Source organism: Mauremys mutica, chromosome 2 (genome assembly GCF_020497125.1).
Source record: "Mauremys mutica isolate MM-2020 ecotype Southern chromosome 2, ASM2049712v1, whole genome shotgun sequence".
In the NCBI taxonomy this organism is placed as follows: Eukaryota; Metazoa; Chordata; order Testudines; family Geoemydidae; genus Mauremys; species Mauremys mutica.
The window spans coordinates 193688447-193694853 of NC_059073.1; positions in this window are offsets into that span (position 1 = coordinate 193688447).

Genomic DNA, 6407 nt, shown 5'->3' on the forward strand with positions numbered 1-6407 from the left:
TTTCGTCATGTGGCTGTAGGTTATGAGGACACAGACATACCAACCGAGAGGCCCCGAGGGCAATAAAACTATCAGGATCCGGTAACTACTGAACTCATGCACGTAGGAGCTCATGTCATTAACCTGTTGGGAAGGATTGTTTTGCCAAGATTGGGCCGGTTTCCTGTGGATGTGCTCAGTTTCTGCCGCTCTTTGATGAAAGTTACAGGGGGCGGGGGAGGGATCTCAGCCATGAGCACTTGGTGTTGTGGGAGAACAATGCTTGTCAAACAGATAGAGAAGAAATGTAACTTTCCTGCATCTCTCAGCCACTTTGCCTCCCCATCTCGTCTCAGATCTCATCTGACAACATTTGCTTTCTCTTTTGCATACAGTAGCTGTCACTAAAATAAAGGAAAAAGAAATAACCTTTACTGTTGTACCACAGTAAAATAAATGTATCATGGCATTTGCACTATGTCCTAGACTTGAAATAGCAAATTCCCCAGTATCTATTGGGTTTCCGGGACAAATTCCCCAGTAAAGCCAGCTTCTGCAGTGTGTGAAATGGTTTCCTTTTTGTTCTTTAAACTGAATTCCTCTCCCCCTCCGCTCCTGAAAACATTTTGGGATACATTTTGCATGAAAGAAAGTGAAATAAAGATGCATTGTACTGTGAATTGTTTTACATTGTGTCCTTTGGTCCTGTCTTCAAGCTGAAGACATCCCTCATTTACAGCTGGAGGGCTACATTTTCAAAAGCGACTAGTAATCTTAGGTACTCAGTCTGACATATTTTGATGAGGTCTGGTTTTCAGAAACTGCTAAGCACTAACCCTCTGAAAATCTGGTTCCTTTAGGTGTTTTCAGTTGCGTACCCAAAAATCAAAGCACTTCAAATCATTAGTCACTTGCAAAAGTTGTAAGCCAGAGTATCTCCAGTGACTTTAAAAGAGTTACTCTGGGTTTACATTGGTGGAAATAGGAGCAGAATTTGGCCCAACGCCCTGGCACAGGAGTTCCATGGTAAAAGCACAGCACTTGTGTCTTTTCCAAGTCTGATACTTATTTTCTCATGAGCTTATACATTCTTCTCCACCTGCAAATCTTGCACCGAAAGAAGCTAAGGAGTCCCAGGCAGTCTGCTGGGTAAGGAAAATTACAATTTTGTGAAATTCTCTTAAACTAGTTACTGGAAATGATAAAGACCAAAGATCATATATGTTTTTGCTTTGAAGTGGACTATTTTGAACAGAATTGAGTATAACTACTGACTGTTCAACATCAAGAATCTCCTGCACATCAAATGACTGTGTATCACGTATTTTAGCAATCCTAATTGCTATCTCAAGTTCCTTGGAGCAAAAGGGGGACATGGAAAGAGGTGAAGCACTGTCACTACAACAAAGTGCAACCCTTTCTAAAAGGGTTTGTTTGTTTTTTACTACATTATTAAGGTTTAAATAAAAGAAGAAAATGCTAATGCATATGTTACCACTCCTAGTTGAGCATTACCAACAATAGGTCTGATCTGCCAAATTCTGATTCAAATCTTATTCTTCCCAGAGCCCCTGGTGTTCAGGTCCTTGGAGTTTTATTTTTGGTTCATTATGTTGATAAGAGACAGCTGCAAATACCTGAGCGAGATCAGAACTTTTTCTATTAGTTGGGGGTATGTGGCTCTGGGATTTGTTCAGACTCACCTCTAATTATGAGCAAACAAAATCATGAATTATTCAGTAGCCTGGGGATTTTTTTCTTTCTACAGTTGCTGGTGCACATCAAGTTACAGGCCTGCTTTTTCACTGCTTTCCATCTTCTGTGGTTATTTACACCTCTGCACAGAGAGGGTAAAAATCTGCTAAACCAGATGTTGCATGGGCTTAAATGACTGCCCCAAGGTCAAGGTGGTGGGGAATCAGGCTCTAGCTATCTTTTACTATGTAAGTAGTTTACTTACTTTAGAACAGAACAGAACTACCTAAGACAGCCATAATCAATGAAGTGATGCTTGTGCAGCTGTTTATGTTTGCTCTGTTTGATGTAATACTACAACTTCCCAACCCAACCCACATCCCTGCCCTTGACATAGCTTTAAAGAACACAAACAGTGCAGATAAGAGTCACAGGATTAAAAAAAAGTGTTCACCATGTAAAATTGTGTTTACTGAAAACTGTTGACAGTAATTTTTAGGTGTTCTTACTAGTGTCATCTTATCTGAGCTATTCATCATGGAACAGCACATGGATCATAGTCTCTGTGTACTTGTATGCACTCACCAGGCTCTCTGTCATTTCATTCAGTGACCTCATTTTGTATGTTAAAATAAGTTGCTTTTTTAAAAAGAAAGATACGATTAAGGTGCTCCTTGAGGGATCATGTCACATAAATGTTATGTGAACCTTGTCTCAGTGTACAGAAACGTGGAGGTGATCATTGCTCATCCTTTTCCCCTATTCAGCAGAAATTCAGTAGTCTTGTAAAATAATGTCCTGCCATTTCTGCTGGCCATTCCCCAGGCAGTAGAATCATTGTTATAATTTCCCTCTATGTGCGATATTGAGCCTGAGTTCTAAGTTTAATATCCTAAATATCTTATATCCTAAATATCCTAATATCTTGCACACTAGAGAGCAGCAAATAATGTATTCAACCAACTTAGCCCTTTATTCTGTTTGAGAAACTTGTTTGAGATTATGATTTTTCTCAAATGTATTCATTATTCAAATTTATTTATCAAATAATTTCTAGGAATAATTGTTGGTCTGTAGATTGCTCACAAGCAGTTTCTTATAAGTGTCTGAAATCACATCTATTGTTGGTTAATTGTGATTGGATACACAGGTCACATGTTGTTTCTGTATTCAGAATGGATACATGTAACTCTTAGGGTATGTTTACACTAAACACTTAAGTCAACCTATATTAAGTCAGTTTACATCCACCACAGTAATTACTGCGATGATTCATGTACACACAGCCCACCTTGGGTCGGTGGTGTGTGTCCTCACCAGGTGCGTGTCCCCACTGACCTAAGAGGGGCAGTGTGGGGAGCTGAGAGTCTGGTCTCTCAGCTATGCTAGCAGTTCCCTCCCAGGAACTCTGTCACATTGGCTCAGCTGCCTTACAGGCTCCTGGGTTCCTGGCAGCCTGCCCTTCCCCTCCCTCAGCTCCCTGTTCCCCGCTGGGAGTGCACTTCTTGCCTCCCTGTTCCCTGCCTGGAGTGGGGTCCATTCTTGCCCTAGCTCCCAGCGGGGAGTGGGGTCCAGCCACCCAGCTCTCCAGGGGAGCAGGGGTGCCAGCTTTCTTGTCAATGTCACAGATCCACTAGAGCCATGAAATTTACAACAGCGATAACAGCCAGTGTGGGTAACACAGTATCTACACAAGCACAGGGTCTCCCTAACTCAGGGGTTCTCAAACTGGGGGGGGTCGGGACCCCTCAGAGGGTCGTAAGGTCATTACATGAGGGGTTGCGAGCTGTCAACCTCCACCCTAAACCCCGCTTGCCTCCAGCATTTATAATATGTTAAATATATTAAAAGGTGTGTTTAATTTATTAGGGGGGGTGTCACACTCAGAGGCTTGCTATGTGAAAGGGGTTGCCTGTAAAAAAGTTTGAACCCACTCCCCTAACTACACTGACATAAGCCCTACGCCTCTTGTGGGGATGGAGTTACGTCAGTGTAGCAGGGCACTTATATTGGCAGGACAAGACTGTAGTATAGACACTGACATAATTCAGTATAAGCTGCCTTAGGGCTTGGCTACACTTACAAATTTGCAGCGCTGCAGCAGGGTGTGAAAACACACCCTCTCCAGCGTTGCAAATTGCGGCGCTGCAAAGCGCCAGTGTGGTCAAAGCCCCAGCGCTGGGAGCGCGGCTCCCAGCGCTGTCCGTTATTCCCCACAGGGAGGTGGAGTACGGACAGCGCTGGGAGAGCTCTCTCCCAGCGCTGGCGCTTTGACTACACTTAGCGCTTCAAAGCGCTGCTGCGGCAGCGCTTTGAAGTGTAAGTGTAGCCAAAGCCCCAGGTTGACCTGTGGTGTTTAAACCAGGTATATGAATCAGAGCAAATACTCAAGTTTACTTGTTCAAAATTTGCTTTTCACAAATATTTTCTAGTACTTGCTTAAAATTTGCTCTTTCCATTTACTTTCCTGCTAGAATATTTGTGGGTAGCTGTGGGATTTTCAAAAGCACCTCAGTAAGTTAGGAGCACAAGCCCTATGGAAAGTCAGTAAGACTTGTACTCCCAAGTAGGGTTGCCAGGCATCTGTTTTCAACCAGAATGTCCAGTTGAAAAGGGACCCTGGCGGCTCCAGTCAGCGCCACTAACCTGGCAGTTAAAAGTCTGGTGGGCGGCTCAGTGGCGCTAAAGCAGGCTCCCTGCCTGCCCTGGCTCCGTGTGGCTCCCGGAAGCAGCTGGCAAGTCTGGATCCTAGGCACGGGGGCAGCTAGGGGGGCTCTGCATGCTGCCCCCGCCCTGAGCACCATCCCTGCAGCTCCCATTGGCCAGTAAATGTGGGGGTGGCACCTGGGGGCAGCATGCATAGCCCACTGCCCCCCCTTTGCCTAGGAGCCAGATGGACATGCTGGCCACTTCCTGGCAGCTGCCTGAGGTAAGCGCCACCTGGAGCCTGCATCCCTCACCTTCTCCTGCACCCCAACCTCCTGCCCCAGCCCTGAGCCCCCTCCCACACTCCAAACCCCTCAGCACCAGGCTGGAGCCCCCTCCTGCACCCCAAGCCCCTCATCTCTGTCCTCACCCCAGTGCCTGCACCCCCAGCCATATCCCTCACCCCCTCCCATCCCCAACCCCCTGTCCCACCCCAGAAGTCCCTCCCACACTCCAAACCCCTCAGCCCCAGCCCCCAACCCAGAACCCCCTCCTGCACCCCAAACCCTTCATTCCTGGGCCAATGCCAGAGCCCACACCCCCAGCCACAACACTGACCCCTTCCTGCACCCCAACCCTCTGCTCCAGCCCTGAGCCTCCTCCTGCAACTCAAACCCCTAACTTTGGGCCCCACCCCCAGCTGGAGCCCATACCCCCTTCCACACTGTGAACCCCTCAGCCCTAGCCCAGAGCCCCCTCCTGCACCCCAAACCCCTTATCCCCCCCTTATTCCCAGCTTCACCCCAGAGCCCGCACCCCCAGACGGAGCCCTCACCCCCCTCCCACATCCCAACCCCCTGACCCAGCCTGGAGCCCCCTCCCACACTTTGAACCCCTCATTTCTGGCTCCACCCTGGAACCCACACACCCCTTCACCCCCTATGGCACCCCAAGCCCCTACCCCAGCCTGGTGACAGTGAGTGAGGATGGGGGAGAGCGAGCGATGGACGGGGGGGGGGAATGGCGTGAGCAGAGGAGGGGCCTCAGGGAAGGGGCAGGGCCTCTGGGCAGGGCTGGGGCAGGGCAAGAGTGTTCAGTTTTGTGCAATTAGGAAGTTGGTAACCCTACACCTAAGTCACTTTGGCCCAGATGCTCAATGGAAGTTAGGTGCCTAAATACCATTAAAAATCTGGCTCTTAGGCTCTTTTGAAATGCCACTTACTGACCACAAAATGAGGCAAACACAACTCCTAGGCCACACAACAATGGTCCTGCCTGTCCCTTTCCCATCTAATTCAGAAAGTGGCAGATGTGTGTAAGAAACAGAGTACGTGCACATTTAAAGAGGAGACATGCAGTATGGGGTTTTTTTTTTGTTTTTTTTTACAAGCACTTGCTTTTCACTTTCCGCAGGAATCCACATAAAAGCTGAATGTTAATTTCCAGTGTGCCCTTTACTCAAAATTGAATTAACCACAATAATTCACTATTAATTTACTATGTACTGTACATCAATAAATGAATCCATTGACCAATGATGACATCCCATGTGCCAAGTGATGGCTGCACAGTGCAGCTAGGGGCATGCCAAAGAAAGGGAGGGCAAGATGGAAGCCTTCCACTCTGTTTTTATCTCCCAAGCCCACCCTGTACCTCTCAGAAATGCAGGAAGGCGTCTTTTCAATCCTTTGTGACTTGGAACATTCCAGGGTGGGGGCTTAAGGTTCAAAGACTAATTATTATTATTATTTATTTGTGCTCTGGTAGCATCTAGTGTCCCTACTCCTGGCTCAGGACCCCACTGTGCAAGGGGGTGTAAAACCCAATATAAAGAGACAATCCCTGTCCCAAATATCTGAAAATCTAAATATATGATGACACTTATGTCCCCTGTTTGACAACTGACATATCCTTTAAGCACCCCCCAGCTTATCTGCTAACATAACGATCTCTATCTATTCTGGAACATAGAAAGGCAGCTGCCTGAGCCACTACTCCTGCTGCAGGCATTTATTTAAAATTGCAGTAAACAGAAAAATGAATGATATCTCCTTTCAGTTACAGGGGTACATACATCAGCAGGGCCC